Source organism: Schistocerca nitens, chromosome 9 (genome assembly GCF_023898315.1).
Source record: "Schistocerca nitens isolate TAMUIC-IGC-003100 chromosome 9, iqSchNite1.1, whole genome shotgun sequence".
NCBI lineage: Eukaryota > Metazoa > Arthropoda > Insecta > Orthoptera > Acrididae > Schistocerca > Schistocerca nitens.
In genome coordinates, this window is record NC_064622.1 from 426,061,091 (window position 1) to 426,080,178 (window position 19,088).

Sequence of the window (19,088 nt, forward strand, 5' to 3'; positions counted from 1 at the left end):
GTAACCCCAAATTTTTTGCGTGGTAGAGTAATTATGGTGTACGCGGGCGTGGAGACAGTGTTTGCTCAGCAATCGCCGACACAGTATAACTGAGGCGGAATAAGGGGAACGAGCCCGCATTTGCCGAGGCGGATGGTAAACCGCCTTAAAAACCCAGAATGAGTTTTTCACTCTGCAGCGGAGTGTGCGCTGATATGAAACTTCCTGGCAGATTAAAACTGTGTGCGCCGACCGAGACTCGAACTCGGGACCTTTGCCTTTCGCGGGCAAGTGCTCTACCAACTGAGCTACCGAAGCACGACTCACGCCCGGCCCTCACAGCTTTACTTCTGCCAGTATCTCGTCTCCTACCTTCCAAACTTTACAGAAGCTCTCCTGCGAACCATGCAGAACTAGCACTCCTGGTTCGCAGGAGAGCTTCTGTAAAGTTTGGAAGGTAGGAGACGAGATACTGGCAGAAGTAAAGCTGTGAGGGCCGGGCGTGAGTCGTGCTTCGGTAGCTCAGTTGGTAGAGCACTTGCCCGCGAAAGGCAAAGGTCCCGAGTTCGAGTCTCGGTCGGCGCACACAGTTTTAATCTGCCAGGAAGTTTCGCCTTAAAAACCATTCACAGACTGGCTGGCACACCGGACCTCGACATTAATCCGCCGGGAAACAGCGCGTTAGACAGCGCGGCTAGCCGAGTGGGCCTATTTTAAGTATGGTCGCATTTGTAAATGCCCTTCTGTCAATAGTCAATTTCTGCCTATGTCATGGGAAGTCCGTCTCATGGGTAGCCGTTGTGAAGACATTATCCATTGCCATGGCCTATACCTTCATAGCAGAGTCCGTTACACTGACAGACAGTTATTTTCAAGTTCCAGCCCAATGAAATATATTCGTTGTAAAGTCGTCATTACATACAAGGTGTCTGTAACGTTCAAGATAAAATTGTTTCTTTTGACGTGGATCATCTGAACGAATTACAAACCAAGCAGTTGGTTAAATTACTTTATTAGTTTCTTGATGTCGCTACCAACGAATAACGGATCATGAAGTACCAGATTTAGCTTATGGATCAAATTCAAGTTCATCAAGCACCCCACCATTACCACACCCACTATGATAGTAAATTAAGGAACTGATTCCAGCTGTCTGTACTAATTTTCACAAGACTTTACATGGGGCCAGATTGATATATACACAGCAATCATGAGAATTAAGGGGCATCAAACCTGGGAGAATTTGAACATAAGGAAATTTGCCAGTCAGTGTCAGGACTGTGCGATGGCCAAGCCTAACTGAATACCGGTCGAGGTTTTCTACATTCTAGCCATGAAGACAGACCCATGATGAGCCATTTTTAGATTATGTGGGACTTCTTAGCCACACAAAAAACCGTTATAGGTACTATTCGCTTTGATTGATGCATTACCCGGTTTTGTTTGGTTTGTTCCGAGTATGGAAATGGGTTCAAGAGTTATTGTCCAGCATATGGCAGAAATACGAGGGTTGTCCAGAAAGTAAGTTCCTATCGGTCGCGAAATGGAAACCACAGTTATAACCATAAAAGTTTTATTTGCAACAGTTAGGTACACCTTCCAACAACTTCTCTACATAGTCGCTGCTCTAACTTCGAGTGTTGTCGTAGTGTTGTATCAGCTTACCAACATCCTCGTCATAAAATGCAGCAGCCTGTGCTTTCGGCCAGTTATCTACATTGGTCTGCAGCTCGTTCTCTGTGGAAAAATTTTGTCTTCATAGCCAGCGGTTATTGTGAGCAGAGATGAGACTGACGGGGAGGCAATTAGGGACTGTATTGTGGGTGATCAAACACTTCTCATCGGAAACGCTGCAGGAGCGACTTCATTGCCCCTGCAGCGTGCGGCCGAGAATTGGCATGAAGAAGGAACTGCTCGACAATTCTGTTATGTGGGCTGCATGACACAGGCGAAATCTCTAACCAGGCCCTCATACTTGGCGGGAGACGCTATGCCCTACGCATCTTTACGTGCTCACTGCTCACTCGAAACTGAAAAGAGCGACGCGACACGATCGACGGGACATTGCCCAACACATCTGTGCAATACTGGATTTTCCCAGAGGTTTCCATTTCGCGACCGATAGGAGCTTAATTTCTGGACAACCCTAGTATTTTCTGTTTTTAGGCCACTCAGGGTTCTGGTAAGCGACAACGCTAGCATCTTATTTTTCAAGGGAATTAAAAAAAAATTGTTATGATACTGCATTTTCCCATATTGTGACCACACTTTATTTCCTGCAGCCATATTTTGCCGAACGATTCAACTGTTATTTTTAATTAGCCCTTACTACATTCCATGTTCAAGCCCAGGTAAAGTGCGACGATTCTATGAACTAGCTTAAGTTTTCCTTTAATAATGCAGGTCGATTTTTCCGTATCGTATTAACTCAACTATATCTAGTCTATAGTCGACAAATGGCATTATTCCTGAAATTATTCAACCTAATATCATTAAAGAAAACTGGCAAACTGGAAAGAACGATATTCGCCTCGCTCACCAGAGGGAGGTTGCAAGGTATAACATGGGGACGCAACCTACCCCGTTTGTAAAAAACCTTTGGGCACGTAGTAAGGGTAGTCAGAAGATTTCAACCAAGATGCTACCCCGCATTGTTGAACCATATGATGTCATCAAGATTGTATCATCAGCTTCCTTCTAAAAAAAATGTTAGAACACGCATAAGCCAGCTTAAGTTTGGACCAGATAACCATATGCTGAACTATGTACTGTCCCTTAGTGAACTTTGTTCACAACCCCCCCTCCCCCCATCTACTTTTAAGAAGGAGGGGGGGGGGGGGTGAGAACTGAACCATATGGTGTGCCTATATCGATACATAACACTCATTAAATTTCCCTCTATTTTGTATCATAGTAGTGGTGGTTATCATAGTGATGGTTTTGCCAGCATCCCCCCAGAGGCAGCTTGGCATTCGGTGAGCAGGTTTCAATTCAAGCATGTTCTCTGCTCGTAGAGTTCGTCTGCCATTCTGTTCAGACGAATTAGTGAGCTAAGCAAACTTCCAACACTTCACGTGAATAGATGCAAGATTGTGGAACTGTGAGCCAAAAATCGAAAGCATGAAACACCAGGCCTTATTGCAGGTCAGGTTAGGGGAAATGAAGTGCCCATACTCGTTTTTCATGCTTGATGGGTGAAGACTGAATGCATTGTAGGTACTGATTTTATAAGAGAAGGGATGAAATAATCGACCTCTTTGCTGGAAAACTGAATGCAGAAGTAGGTTGTCAAGACGTCACCTTGGATTTGGTCATTGCAGCATGGTAAGTATTGTCTAGTGAAGGTGAGATATCATTAAGCTCACAGGTCCTCACCTGCAGTATGATATCAATGTGTTTGCAGGTTCTCCACATAACATTCGTCAAAAAGTTGAAGAATCCGATTGTCTCCATGCCACACAAGTCTGATTTAGAGCAGTTACTAAAAGCCTATGTCAGTGTTTGGAGAATGCCCTGGAATTTTCTATGAATGTAAGCTTGATGTTTACCCACATAAAACCCAATGACATGCCTCTCACAGACTGGTCTGTATCAAGCGACTAGTGATCTCGAAGAAGACGAGAAATATAAATTTAAGACACAAAATACAAACAAATGTTGCTAATTAATTACATCCTTAATTGTGACAGCTAACTTATCCAGAATCTGGAGGATTTATATTGGCTATGCCCCTGTCAAGATTTGAAACAGTTACACCAATAACATTTGGACAGACAGGGGGCTGTATATGTGTTGTACAGGATATGGATATAGTTCGTATAGTTATGTCTATGTACATGTTTTATCAGTACATGTTCATCTATTCTGCACACGCACAGGCACACGTTTTCTTCCATTGGTATTGGCTATAAGGTGAGATGTGTCACATGTGAGACCTTAATTTTCTATTGAAATCACATTACAGTCACATTGCAATGATATGTGGTACTGAACATTTTCTATATCTACATCTACATCCATACTCCGCAAGCCACCTGAAGCTGTGTGGCGGAGAGTACTTTGAGTACCTCCTTGGTTCTCCCTTCTATTCCAGTCTCGTATTGTTCGTGGAAAGAAAGATTGTCGGTATGCCTCTGTGCTTCTGTGCCTCTCTGATTTTATCCTCATGGTCTCTTCGCAAGATAAAAGTAGGAGGGAGCAATATACTGCTTGATTCGTCGGTGAAGATATGTTCTCGAAACTTCAACAAAAGCCCGTACCGAGCTACTCAGCGTCTCTCTTGCAGTCTTCCACTGGAGTTTATCTATCATATCCGTAACGCTTTCGCGATTACTAAATGACCCTGTAACGAAGCGCGCTGCTCTCCGTTGTATCATCTCTATCTCTTCTATCAACCCTATCTGGTACAGATCCCACACTGGTGAGTAGTATTCAAGCAGTGGGCGAACAATTATACTGTAACCTACTTCCTTTGTTTTCGGACTGCATTGCCTTAGGATTCTTGCAATGAAATTTTGATGACCATACGTACATTTACTACTCACATAGTTGGATCACACGCTGTCGTATCTTTGTATGACGGTTTTGGTTGGTGGCGAGAAAGCAGGTTAGTTGTTCTGATGAGATGCACAAGCACAACCATCCTCTTGTTTCCATATACCGCAAACTTCCTCTTTTTGCAACACGTTTTATTTAGACAGATGCAATGACTCTGTGCAGCAATTAAACGTGTTGATGAAGGAAAGTTACATATTCGATCTGTGATACAGGTCACTTGTGGATTGTACGCATACATCAGTCATCCAAGATGGAGCAAGATCATTTATAATTATTTGTTTATTCCTTATTTAGCTGGACCACTCGTAAGACAAACCACATATACCAAAGATATTACAAAACATTCCCAACAATAATGATAATAACACTAACGACAGAAAGAATAACAGTAAATGGCATTTATAATAATAATTAGCTTATTAGATTTGATTTCATGATTAGTATTATCAGAAGCGGAATGGATCAAGGAAGACGAGAAAATTGAAATGACATTGACGGTCAGTGTTGGGAAAGAACAGAATTTATATAGAGAACTCTGCCAACAAAGGGGAAAAAGGGTAGGGAAAAGTTCTGGAGGTGTGAGGCTGTAGAGAGTGGGCTGCTCAAAATGTGGGAGAGATGACTATTGTGATAGAAGGTGACCATTAGCTGTCTCTTTGAGTTTGTAAGGTATTTAATTTTTCCGATATTTTGAGGAAGATTGTCACAAAGTCGGGTTCCTCGAACAGGAAATGATTTTGTCGAGAACGAGCATTTCTGTTATGGTGTTTAGACAGTACTGTAGAGTTGGAGACAAATACAGAGTTTGATAGTCTCTAGGCTTCCTGGCATGTAGCCATGATAATTGTTCGTAGGCGAGTGTAATATGTTCGAAAAAGCGTATGTCACAAGTGTATTGTACAAAAGCACTCAACATCAGTTTCATCCTGCGTGAGCCTTCGCATGAAAGACCTCGGTCAATAGCATCACCATAGTCATGTATCGAGCATTAGTGTCTGAACTAGCTTCTTTTTAAGCTTGAAAGGAAACACTTTTTTATATTTCTGTAGTCAGAGAAGCGAGGTGACACACTCCTACAGACTGCAGTTGCGTGTTTAGTCCAGTCTGGGTAAAGGTCCAGAAAAATCCCCCAGTTCTTTGCAGAAGAAGAGATCATTTCTGTGCTTTATAGGATTAATGGTGGAAGAACTGAGGGTTGGTAAGTTTTTTGTGAGCGACTAAGATTGCTTGCGTTTAGAAGTTTCAAACCTACGCTACACGCCAAATGTGTAAATAATCGACATTTATATGCTGGATGGCTGTACACAAGTATCTTGAACTTGCACCTAAATATAACTGAATGTCGTCAGTGTATAGGTGATGTTTTCAGTACGAGAGAATAGTTTACACATCATTAACGCATAATGAGAAGAGTAATGTGTCTAACACTGATCCCTGAGGGACCCCTGATACTACATCTCTCCATTGTACCCATTTTTTCTCAGAATCACTACACACTGTTGGCGAGGTGTAAGATATAAGTGGAACCACTGCAGAGCACTTAAAGAAAAATTTTTACTTGCAATTTTAGCGAGTAGAATGTCGAAGTCGACAGTATCGAAAGCTTTGCTGATATCCAAAAAGCACATAATAATAGTTTGTTGTTTTTTCACAGCTTATTTCAGTTCGTCAGTCACTTTATTTAGAACAGAGCTATTTTGTGAGAAATTTTACTGGTATTTAAATGCAAATGAGCCTGTAGGCGAGAGGGTGTTTGGCAGATTCTTTCATAGGTAACAGTTCAAAGAACCCCTGCTAACGGCTGTTGGGAAGATTCTGGAGGTCAGAGAATGGTTACAGTTACGTTATTTTGGGCAGTAGAGGATCGAAGAGAAAACCTATCAATTGCACTGTTATGCCCTGTTTTAGTGCTTTGGAGCTGATGAACGTAATCGCGCAATTGAGTTCTTGACTGTGTTCGGCGTTACCGGCCGCAGAAAATACTTTCGTTGTGCGAACCATTGATGCTTCAAGTGACTCTGTGGTTTGCACCCTTGTGTACTGAGCAAGTAAAGCTGAAATACACGCTTAGATCCTCAATAGCAATTAGAGGATCACCTGCACATTTGAGTTTGCCTATACCTAGACCACATAGATTTTTCCACGGGTCGCTGGGTTTGCGAAAGTCATCACTTGGGAGGTTGGCATACCTGAGCTTTTAGGTGCTCAAAGATTGATTAACTCGGCTGCAAAGTTGCTTGTAGGTGAGATGATTATCAGAGGTAAGGTGCCTTTTGTATGTCCTCAGTGCTGTATGTCTGATACTCATTAGGTGCGTGAAGTGGTTTGTAAGTCATGGTGCAGGTTTTCCCGTTCATCGAATAAATTATTGAGTCTCTAAAGTAAGATAACACATTATCATATTTTCTGCTGTGGGTCCCAGGAAATATCAAAGGTATCATCTGTAAGCTCAACATATTCATGCGCTTAAAATCACTAAAAATCGCCACTTGCGCTTGGGTTTTGGACAAAGAAACGAGTAAGTCATGAATATTACACCATGGGCAGACAAGCCAGGTGCGGAAATCTGACCGGAGCAAATTTCTCTGTTTGCAGAACTGGTTGTGAATATATCAATGAACTTACGAGTGTCTGCTATATTTTGAGGAGGCCCAAGTGAAATCAGTGCAAGGTTCGAGCAGGAAGGAATCAACGTGAATTTTGATGCGAAGTACTGTTGTCTAGAAAATTTACGTTTATATCTCCAGTTACTATTACGTGTTCATACAAATATTCAGGACTTCATATTGGAGATTCAAAGCTAGAGAGCTGTCCAAATATAGGTAGATTGTCTATTACACAGCTGAGACACTTTCTGTAAGGCAGTTCAATCTCAATGAACATGTATTCGGGCCGTTTGACCTCGTTTTTAGACGTGAGCTGCCATACCAACCACTCGTCTGTTACACCTGTTGTGCCTCAAAAAAAAAAAAAAAAAAAAAAATGTAGCCGTCCAGGCCTACAGAGCTGAAAAGGATATTCGTCTTCAACCATATATCGACAGGAGTATGAAATGAAAGCATAAGTCCTGAAATATGCAGTGGAACTCAGTCGTGCGGGCTGGTAAGAACTGCACATTTGTGTAATCACGAGTCGTTTCCGCTATTAGCCGGCAGGTAGGCGTGACAGATGTGCCAGAGTCAGTTACAGCCCAGCGCCTTCCGGAATGCGGTGGTCAGGAGAGGAGGGAGGCACCCAGAGCTGTAAAAGGTAGGCAGGAAATGGGAGAAAGAGGCGAGAGGAAGAGGGAAAATCGAAGTCTGTTACACTTGTCTGCCACAGAGTGTGAAGGCTGAAGTTACGTGAGTTTTCCAGAGATCGATAAAACACGGTGACGAGATGAACAGTGTATGATAGTATGAACAATGGTAAGAAAAGGCTAATTATAACGAAAATAATAATGTTAACGGAAACAGTAATAGCAACAGATTGTACTGAAACAGGAATAAAATAATAATGTAAAAGGAAACAGTAACAGTTGCAGAGAAACCGTATATCTTAGGTTATAGCAGTAATGAATAAAATGGTAATTTGGCAGAAAATTATTCCTCTGAATCAAAATCCTGAGATACTAGTGAAGTAATAGCGAAATACATGCCTTTTTATGAGTGTGAAAACAGAACAAAAGAGTTATAACTAGCACTGAAAGTACATTTAGACAAAACAAATAATAATAAGGGGAAACTTTTTTGCTAGGAAAATACCAGAAAATAAATTGTTTCTTTACAAATGATCATGCACATGTTGTTGCTCTCTGAGTGCTTTTCTGTAATTGCGTTTGTGGTTACCCTGTCATTCCTGGTCCTCACTTTCTGCAATCCAATCGGAAAGTTCAATACTTTCATCGTTTCAGATGTAAGGTCTTCACATTTTGTCACTCCTGATTTTGCTCATTTCTTCTTCGTCGCTAAGTCTTAGGAGCGTTTCCGATAGCACATGAATTTTATTATGATTAGCTTATGGTCTTTGAAATCTGGCATCCTACCTCTCATTCTGTGACTCGTATTACGCCTAACTTTTCACATGCGATTTTGAAAAATACTTCACCTGTATTTTCACCACGTTCTTTCGGTACCGAGATTATTATGTTCTCGGTACTTTTAGTCTCAGCCGGTCTGTAACTCACCTGTTTTCAAAGGGTACGCATTTTTTGTTAGTTTCAGTGAGGTGCTTCTCCAGGACACTAACCTTGTTGTTGAGTTCTGTGGTGGACTGTAGAAAATAGAACATCTGTCGTTTGTTAAACAGACTAACATATGTCTTGGAGGCCATAATGGATGTGCAGACATTGGACACTGACGACCGGTTACTTTAGACAAAAGGGCATCAAGGCGTTCTCCATCAAGAAACTGTTGACTGCCTCTCCAAGAGGAGCATTACGGAAAGTCAGTTCTGTTCAACTCAAATCCCGTATGAGAATTTAAACTCGATGGTCACGAAAGCTGCTCGTCATGACTGGAAGTGCGAGCAGCGCGTGTTCTACCACACGTATCTCCACGGCCATGGTTCACCTCGGTGAAGTTTATTAGAAGTCATGTGACCTCTCTGATCCGCATGAACTGAGACATGGGTGCTACCCCACCCAACTGTACTGATTGAAAATCATCGCTTCTGCTTACAGTGATCAGGAAACAACTGGCGGATCCGAACCACGTCGTATTGACACGTAGCAAGGACTCGAGGGACACGTGGTCTTGCTCAAACAATTGTTTTGAGGTCTACTCCCTCCCTACAAATGTAATTGCTTTACTTCACCGATTTGATATACATAGGTTTCACTTGCTCGCGAACTATCCAGCGTTGACCTATAAATTGTATGTATCTAGTCCTCCCATTGAACCAACCCAGTTCGAAAACTGGGACGTCTGTTTGTGGTTTTAACTTGAGTTAAGAACTATCTTTGCAAACGACGCCGTTGTCCAGATTTTAATTGTAAGTTTCTGTGGATGTCACTCTCTTTGGGAACCGACATGGTTCGAATGCTGGGTCGTAATATTGTGTGTGTGTGTTTTTTTTTAAATTTATGTAACACACTTATCACTGTTTATCACATTCTTATCATTGTTCTATTGTGAAAATTGCACGAATGTTAACTTGGCAGTGTTGTCACTATCGCTGGTTGCATGGTGTTCGTCTTCCAGTGTTTTTACTTTTCATTAAGAGCTTATCTTGAAGGCAGATGGCTGTTATAAGAGTCGAGGGACATGAAAGGGAAGCAGTGGTTGGGAAGGGAGTGAGACAGGGTTGTAGCCTATCCATGATGTTATTCAATCTGTATATTGAGCAAGCAGTAGAGGAAACGAAGGAAAAATTTGGAGTAGGTATTAAAATCCATGGAGAAGAAATTAAAACTTTGAGGTTCGCCGATGAGATTGTAATTCTGTCAGAGACAGCAAAAGACCTGGAAGAGCGGCTGAACGGAATGGACAGTGTCTTGAAAGGTGGATATAAGAAGAACGAGGATAATGGAATGTAGTCGAATTAAGTCGGGTGATGCTGAGGGAATTAGATTAGGAAGTGAGACACTTAAAGTAGTAAAGGAGGTTTGCTATTTGGGGAGCAAAATAACTGATAATTGACGAATTAGAGAGGATATGAAATGTAGACTGGCAATGGCAAGGGCAGCGCGGAGGGTAAAAATCGTTGAGGGAGACCAAGAGATGAATACACTAAACAGATTCAAAAGGATGTAGGCTGCAATAGGTACTAGGAGATGAAGAAGCTTGCACAAGATAGAGTGGCGTGGAGAGCTGCATCAAACCAGTCTCTGGACTGAAGACCGTCACAACAACAACTTTTCATTGAGGGCTTATGTTTAGAAATCGAACTCTTTTTTTGTGTTTCTGCTGTGGAAATTGCAGTTATGTTAATGTGACACTTTTTTTTTTTTCTTTCGAGTAACCCATTTGGAGGGTACGATGAATCAACTTTGGCTACTCTTCATTATATTATTCTTCAGTTTCCAAATTTCCTTCAGCCTTTTAGAGTGTTGTTCCCTTTGTTCTTGAGTCCACTTTCGTCTAGTTATTTTCTTTCTCTCCTGAAATTCTGTCTTTTGAACTGCCTTTCTGAAATGTGTTCTGTTTTCTATTGTGTCTATTGTAACTCCAGTATTTTCAATGTCCTTTTCAGTCTCTATGAACCATGCTGGCTTGGATTTGTAGCTATTGATTAATGTGAATATCCGCTTGGTTAGTCTGCTGTTATCCATTCTGAATATATGTCCAAAAAACTGTAGTCTCCTCTTCCTCATTACATCAGTTAGTTTCTCCGTTTTCAGATATAGCTCTCTGTTTGGTCTTAAGCTGTATTTAGCATTATCGTTTCTTTTAGCTCCCAGTATTTTCCTTAAAATTCTTCTTTCGACCTTCTCTAGTTTCTCAAGATCTCCATTTCTTGTTAGTTTAAGTGTTTCTGCCGCATAGAGAGCTTCAGGTCTGGCCACTGTTTGGTAGTGTCTTAATTTCGTGTTCCAGGACAAGGATTTTTTATTATAAACGTTTTTGGTCATATGAAACACTCTTTCCATTTTGTGCACTCTAGTTTCTATAGCTATCTTTTCTTTGGCAATGTATGTAATCCACTCTCCTAGGTATTTAAAGGAATCTGTTTTGTGTATTGTGTTGTTGTCAACTGCAATATTTTGAGGAGCATCACAGACGTTTGTCATAAACTTTGTTTTTTCATAGGATATTTGTAGTCCTACTTTGGCTGCTTGTTTTTGTAGTTCTCTTATTTGTTCTTGGGCATTGTCTAGTGAATCTGTAATCAATGCCATGTCATCTGCGAAAGCTAAACAGTCGACAGTGATCTTGTTTGGATTTCTCCCTAGTTGAATCCCTTTAGTATTGATGGCCTTCCTCCATTCTCGAACTACCTTCTCCAAGACACAATTGAAAAGCAGAGGTGACAGACCATCTCCCTGTCGAACACCTGACTTTATTTCAAACGATTTTGAGAGCTCTCCCCTAAATTTTTCTTTCGATTTTGTATTTGTCAAAGTACCTTTAATTATTGCAGTTGTTTTAGCATCGAGTCCCAATTCTTTTAAGATATCAAGCAGTGTATTTCTGTCAATTGAATCATAAGCTTTTTTAAAATCCACAAAAGTAATTACATATTTTAAGTTCCTGATTTTCCTCATTTCTATTATGTTCTTTAAAATTAGTATTTGTTCTGCACATGACCTTCCTTTCCTAAATCCAGCCTGGTACTCTCCTAGCTGTTTGTCAAGTATCTCTTCTGCTCTTTTTAAAAGCGCCTTAGACAAGATCTTATAGGTCACTGGTAAGAGGGAGATTCCCCTATAATTGCTAGGATCTGTTTTCTTCCCTTTTTTATGTTGTTGTTGTTGTTGTTGTGGTCTTCAGTCCTGAGACTGGTTTGATGCAGCTCTCCATGCTACTCTATCCTGTGCAAGCTTCTTCATCTCCCAGTACCTACTGCAACCTACATCCTTCTGAATCTGCTTAGTGTATTCATCTCTTGGTCTCCCTCTACGATTTTTACCCTCCACGCTGCCCTCCAATGCTAAATTTGTTATCCCTTGATGCCTCAAAACATGTCCTATCAACCGATCCCTTCTTCTTGTCAAGTTGTGCCACAAACTTCTCTTCTCCCCAATCCTATCCAATACCTCCTCATTAGTTACGTGATCTACCCACCTTATCTTCAGCATTCTTCTGTAGCACCACATTTCGAAAGCTTCTATTCTCTTCTTATCCAAACTAGTTATCGTCCATGTCTCACTTCCATACATGGCTACACTCCATACAAATACTTTCAGAAACGACTTCCTGACACCTAAATCTATACTCGATGTTAACAAATTTCTCTTCTTGAGAAACGCTTTCCTTGCCATTGCCAGTCTACATTTTATATCCCCTCTACTTCGACCATCATCGGTTATTTTACTCCCTAAATAGCAAAACTCCTTTACTACTTTAAGTGTCTCATTTCCTAATCTAATTCCCTCAGCATCACCCGACTTAATTTGACTACATTCCATTATCCTCGTTTTGCTTTTGTTGATGTTCATCTTATATCCTCGTTTCAAGACACTGTCCATTCCGTTCAACTGCTCTTCCAAGTCCTTTGCTGTCTCTGACAGAATTACAATGTCATCGGCGAACCTCAAAGTTTTTACTTCTTCTCCATGAATTTTAATACCTACTCCAAATTTTTCTTTTGTTTCCTTTACTGCTTGCTCAATATACAGATTGAATAACATCGGGGAGAGGCTACAACCCTGTCTCACTCCCTTCCCAACCACTGCTTCCCTTTCATGCCCCTCGACTCTTATAACTGCCATCTGGTTTCTGTACAAATTGTAGATAGCCTTTCGCTCCCCGTATTTTACCCCTGCCACCTTTAGAATTTGAAAGAGAGTATTCCAGTCAACATTGTCAAAAGCTTTCTCTAAGTCTACAAATGCTAGAAACGTAGGTTTGCCTTTTCTTAATCTTTGTTCCAAGATAAGTCGTAAGGTCAGTATTGCCTCACGTGTTCCAACATTTCTACGGAATCCAAACTGATCTTCCCCGAGGTCGGCTTCTACCAGTTTTTCCACTCGTCTGTAAAGAATTCGCGTTAGTATTTTGCAGCTGTGACTTATTAAACTGATACTTCGGTAATTTTCACATCTGTCAACACCTGCTTTCTTTGGGATTGGAATTATTATATTCTTCTTGAAGTCTGAGGGTATTTCGCCTGTCTCATACATCGTGCTCACCAGATGGTAGAGTTTTGTCATGACTGGCTCTCCCGAGGCTATCAGTAGTTCTAATGGAATGTTGTCTACTCCCGGGGCCTTGTTTCGACTCAGGTCTTTCAGTGCGCTGTCAAACTCTTCACGCAGTATCTTATCTCCCATTTCGTCTTCATCTACATCCTCTTCCATTTCCATAATATTGTCCTCAAGTACATCGCCCTTGTATAAACCCTCTATATACTCCTTCCACCTTTCTGCCTTCCCTTCTTTGCTTAGAACTGGGTTGCCATCTGAGCTCTTGATATTCATACAAGTGGTTCTCTTCTCTCCAAAGGTCTCTTTAATTTTCCTGTAGGCAGTATCTATCTTACCCCTAGTGAGACAGGCCTCTACATCCTTACATTTGTCCTCTAGCCATCCCTGCTTAGCCATTTTGCACTTCCTGTCGATTTCATTTTTGAGACGTTTGTATTCCTTTTTGCCTGCTTCATTTACTGCATTTTTATATTTTCTCCTTTCATCAATTAAATTCAATATTTCTTCTGTTACCCAAGGATTTCTATTAGCCCTCGTCTTTTTACCTACTTGATCGTCTGCTGCCTTCACCACTTCATCCCTCAGAGCTACCCATTCTTCTTCTACTGTATTTCTTTCCCCTATTCCTGTCAATTGTTCCCTTATGCTCTCCCTGAAACTCTGTACAACCTCTGGTTCTTTCAGTTTATCCAGGTCCCATCTCCTTAAATTCCCACCTTTTTGCAGTTTCTTCAGTTTCAATCTGCAGTTCATAACCAATAGATTGTGGTCAGAATCCACATCTGCCCCAGGAAATGTCTTACAATTTAAAACCTGGTTCCTAAATCTCTGTCTTACCATTATATAATCTATCTGAAACCTGTCAGTATCTCCAGGCTTCTTCCATGTATACAGCCTCCTTTCATGATTCTTGAACCAAGTGTTAGCTATGATTAAGTTATGCTCTGTGCAAAATTCTACAAGGCGGCTTCCTCTTTCATTCCTTCCCCCCAATCCATATTCACCTACTATGTTTCCTTCTCTCCCTTTTCCTACTGACGAATTCCAGTCACCCATGACTATTAAATTTTCGTCTCCCTTCACTACCTGAATAATTTCTTTTATCTCGTCATACATTTCATCTATTTCTTCATCATCTGCAGAGCTAGTTGGCATATAAACTTGTACTACTGTAGTAGGCATGGGCTTTGTGTCTATCTTGGCCACAATAATGCGTTCACTATGCTGTTTGTAGTAGCTAACCCGCACTCCTATTTTTTTATTCATTATTAAACCTACTCCTGCATTACCCCTATTTGATTTTGTATTTATAACCCTGTAATCACCTGACCAAAAGTCTTGTTCCTCCTGCCACCGAACTTCACTAATTCCCACTATATCTAACTTTAACCTATCCATTTCCCTTTTCAAATTTTCTAACCTACCTGCCCGATTAAGTGATCTGACATTCCACGCTCCGATCCGTAGAACGCCGGCTTTCTTTCTCCTGATAACGACGTCCTCTTGAGTAGTCCCCGCCCGGAGATCCGAATGGGGGACTATTTTACCTCCGGAATATTTTACCCAAGAGGACGCCATCATCATTTAATCATACAGTAGAGCTGCATGTCCTCGGGAAAAATTACGGCTGTAGTTTCCCCTTGCTTTCAGCCGTTCGCAGTACCAGCACAGCAAGGCCGTTTTGGTTAATGTTACAAGGCCAGATCAGTCAATCATCCAGACTGTTGCCCTTGCAACTACTGAAAAGGCTGCTGCCCCTCTTCAGGAACTACATGTTTGTCTGGCCTCTCAACAGATACCCCTCCGTTGTGGTTGCACCTACGGTATGGCCATCTGTATCGCTGAGGCACTCAAGCCTCCCCACCAACGGCAAGGTCCATGGTTCATGGGGGGCTTTTTTATGTAGTGGATGTATTAATGCAGATGTCCAGTCTGGTGGTAATCTGTGTGTTGTCCAGATTTCTTTTAGTATTTCTGATAGACACTGTATCATGTTGTCACTAGAGTACTTCCATAGTTCAGCAACTATATTATCCTCTCCAGGGGCTTTATTATTTTTAAGCTCTTTTATGATTTCTTTTATTTCTTCTGTGGTTGGCGGCTTGGAGTCTGGTGGTGTTGGGTTTACAATATTGAAATTAAATTTTTCTTTCGGTGGATAACAGTTATGTAGTTCTTCAAAATATTCAGCAAGTATTCTACAGTTCTCTATGCTATTGTGTGCAGTTTTCTGCGTTTTTGGGTCCGTGAAAAATAGACTAGGAGGAGAGTATTTCTTTAAGTTACTTTTGAAGGTTTTGTAAAAGTCCCTAGCATTGTTCTGTTTGAAGTTGGAGTCTATTGATGCTAGTTGGTCTTTTATGTATTGAACTTGGATCTTTTTAAGGCCTTTTGAAGCTTGCTTCCTGGCTTCTTTTAGGGAGTTCCTATTTTTATCATTTTTGTTGGCATTCCAAATGTTCCAAGCTCGTTGTCTTGTTAGGATTAGTTTGTCACACTCATCATTCCACCAGGCATGTTTCCATTTTTTGGTAAGGAGAATGGTTTCTTCTGCTGTCTGTACTATATCTTTTTGAAGTTGTTCCCATGTTTTAGGTGTTTTCTTTTCCAAAAGTGTCCTGAAATTGTGTTCCTTGATTAATTTCTGAGTGTCAAACTTTTTAGGTTGATATTCGCTCTTTCTTTTATATATTGGTCTAATTTTGAATTTAACGACAGATAGATAGTGATCTGAATCTAAACTTGCATTCTTAGCAACTTTTACATTGAGTATCTCTGATGCAGACAGTCCGCTTATAGCAACATGGTCAAGTTGTTTCTCCCCACAGACTGGATTCGGGGATACCCATGTAGTTTGTTTTCTAGGGAGTTTTTTGAAATATGTAGACTTTAGAACTATGTCACGCTCTCTGCATAAACTAATAAGTCTTTCTCCATTTGCATTGGTTCTTTTATGTGCAGGGAATTTGCCTACTATGGATTGGTGATGACGTTCTTTACCGATTTGAGCATTAAAGTCTCCCAACAATATTATTGTGTTTTTGGATGAAATCTGGTCTAAGGTGTTTGACAGTTCCTGTGACACTTTAGTAGCTACAGTTGGCGGTGTAGCTTCGCTGCCCTGCGCCAAAATGAATAAATAAATAAGTGATGGTCCGGATTTTCTCGAGTACTGCGGTGGAGACGTAGTCGGTAACGGCTGGCACGCCGAGGTTTGACGTATCGGAGTTGTGCAGCGCGGCCGCCACCAGCCTGCAGACGAGCTCGCCGCTGATTGCTGGGACGCCGGCCGGCGCAGCCTCCTCCGCCGAGAACGGCTGAACTCTCGCGCTGCTGACGTCATACGTGGTCGCATCACTGCACGCTCCTCGTCGTCTTAGCACTACCATTATTTTAAAGTTATACACGCAGCAGTCCAAAGGAATTGAGCTGAGCATGGTTCACAACAGCAGCACTGCTAAAGAACCCCTTCACACTTCGAATAAACTGGCGAGATGTACTGAGCAGTGTTCAGTATCTAGGCACCATCTCACCATGTGAGTTTAAGGGCCCCACACACGAGCGACTGATCGCAGTGATCCGTCGCAAGGGCAGTCGATAGCTTGTAGATGGTACGTGTGTGGACATATTGCAGTGATCGATCGCTGATGGCTGATCGCATGGAAGTCGCAGGAGATCTGATGGATCGAGTGTGATTCGTACTTGCAATGTGGCTGCCTGCTTATCAGGAAAGTGTACTTGCAATGTGGCTGCCTGGTTATCAGGAAAGTACGGTAATATGGCTAGACTCTTTTCTCTAACTATTAAGCGTGGTTGCGCAATTTTATTCCGTTTCGCTTTGCCCTCGTTGAGTAAGAACTTTACGATAGAATTTAAAATCATTCGGTGGTTACCGGAGTTGCCATTTATGTAGAATTGGTAGAAAGTTCATGACAATAGTCGCGTTATAATGGGCTCCATCCTATGATTTTAATTTATTTAGGATGTAATTACAGGCAATATTAAAGTTTTTAACTTCTAAACGTAATGACATGCGAACTGCAGTGTTAAAGAGGACTTTTAATTTAAATGTTCAGAGTAAATATAATATACAGCTACACTCAAGTCGCTTGTCGTTTCATATCTGTGCGAACTCCATGTTAAAATCTGTTGCCCAATTAATTTGTGTTATCTATTTAAGTAGTGCACCCTGATTTGGAGCTTGGATCTCAAATTCTCTGAATTATTTTTCTGGGTCAGGGCAACATTAAACATGCAAGCAGTTTCACAAATGTCATACAACAAAGACAGAGCCATTTGAAATGGAATATCGATAATGTAGTCGTGGTTATACATGAATTTGAAAATTTTTGTCATATGTTGTAAGCTTCTTGTCAGTACATATCACGATTGTGTTTTATGTGCTTAGCCTGTCAGTTAGGTACACTCAGTAACTACAACACTTGCTGCTGTGCTGTTACTAATTTGTAAAACCTTCATTTTGCTTGTACGGTGATTTGGTGTAAGACAACACTTACAGTATCAAATATGTGAGTGTCTGTGCCTATATTGCCATCTACATGTACAAAACTCGGTACATTGTTGATTCATTTTGCCTGCGGGACTAACAGACGTAAATTAATACTATATTTCAGTGTGAGTGTGATTAGTTGATTAGTTTTAAGTACTTTGTACTTTCCTTCGTTCATCGTCTTTTACCTGATATTTTTCAAGTGATATCTAGGAACCTCTGTTTGATGTCTTAAGTGCTAAGGTCTCGATGAAGAACAAATGTAATTAATGTCAACTTTAGGACAGCTGTACCATAGGGGCCCAAACAGCAACTATTTTTGTGAAATAACTATTTTATTTTCGCTCATGAAGATATCTTTGAAATTATAGGCGAAGAGGATTGTTTAATTTCAGTTCTCAGATGTTTTTCATAACTGATACGCTAGTATTTTTGCCTGTGCCTTCACTTCTTCTGACGCAGGCCTCCAGTGAACAACAAAAACGTTCTTGGTACCTGCTCTGTCTTTTTATTGTACGCCTATTAAATTTTCTTAAAGGTCAAGAACACTGTCATTTACATTAAATAATTGTTAGTAGCATCCAACAAGGAAGTTATTTAATGATTAATGCAAAACTAAGGATTTGTCTTAACTATTTAGTAGAAAGAGGTCACCCTACAAGCACGCATTATTGACTAATGTTTCTTAAGATTAGGTTACGTTTCTGTTTGTAATAACACTTGTGGCTGTTCATGTAATGCGACAGAGACGGAGGGTCGTGCGGTAGCGTTCTCGCTTCCCGCGTCCGGGTTTCCGGGTTCGATTCCCGGCGGGGTCAGGGATTTTCTCGGCCTCGTGATGACTGGGTGTTGTGTGATGTCCTTAGGTTAGTTAGGTTTAAGTAGTTCTAAGCGCTAGGGGACTGATGACCATAGATGTTAAGTCCATAGTGCTCAGAGCCAAGCCCAGAGACGGAGCTCACTAAAGTAACATTAACAAAAATATTTGTCCTCGCAGATACAGTCAGTGTTATTAAAAGATCTGCATCTTCAGTGAGGCTAGTTATCATTATTTGATACATGTGTAGCAAAGGTTCAATTGAAAATTTCAGCAGTAGTTCACATGAATGGAAACTTTTTACTAACTGAAAACTTATATATTTTCAATTAATTATGAGAATTTTTATATATAATTTACATTTTTATTATTCTGTGGATGCCACAGACACCAGAGAATATGTGGCTGATTGGGATTTAAATACAACTTACACAGTGTGG

The 19,088-nt window shown here is 41.0% G+C and overlaps 2 non-coding genes across 2 annotated transcripts; one reads left to right on the forward strand and one right to left on the reverse strand.

Moving 5' to 3' along the window:
• Nucleotides 1-223: 223 nt before the first annotated feature.
• Nucleotides 224-297, reverse strand: Trnas-cga (transfer RNA serine (anticodon CGA)). The gene has a single exon. It is a non-coding gene; the product is annotated as a tRNA-Ser (tRNA).
• Nucleotides 298-490: 193 nt separating this feature from the next.
• On the forward strand, nucleotides 491-564 carry Trnas-cga (transfer RNA serine (anticodon CGA)). The gene has a single exon. It is a non-coding gene; the product is annotated as a tRNA-Ser (tRNA).
• Nucleotides 565-19,088: the final 18,524 nt, after the last annotated feature.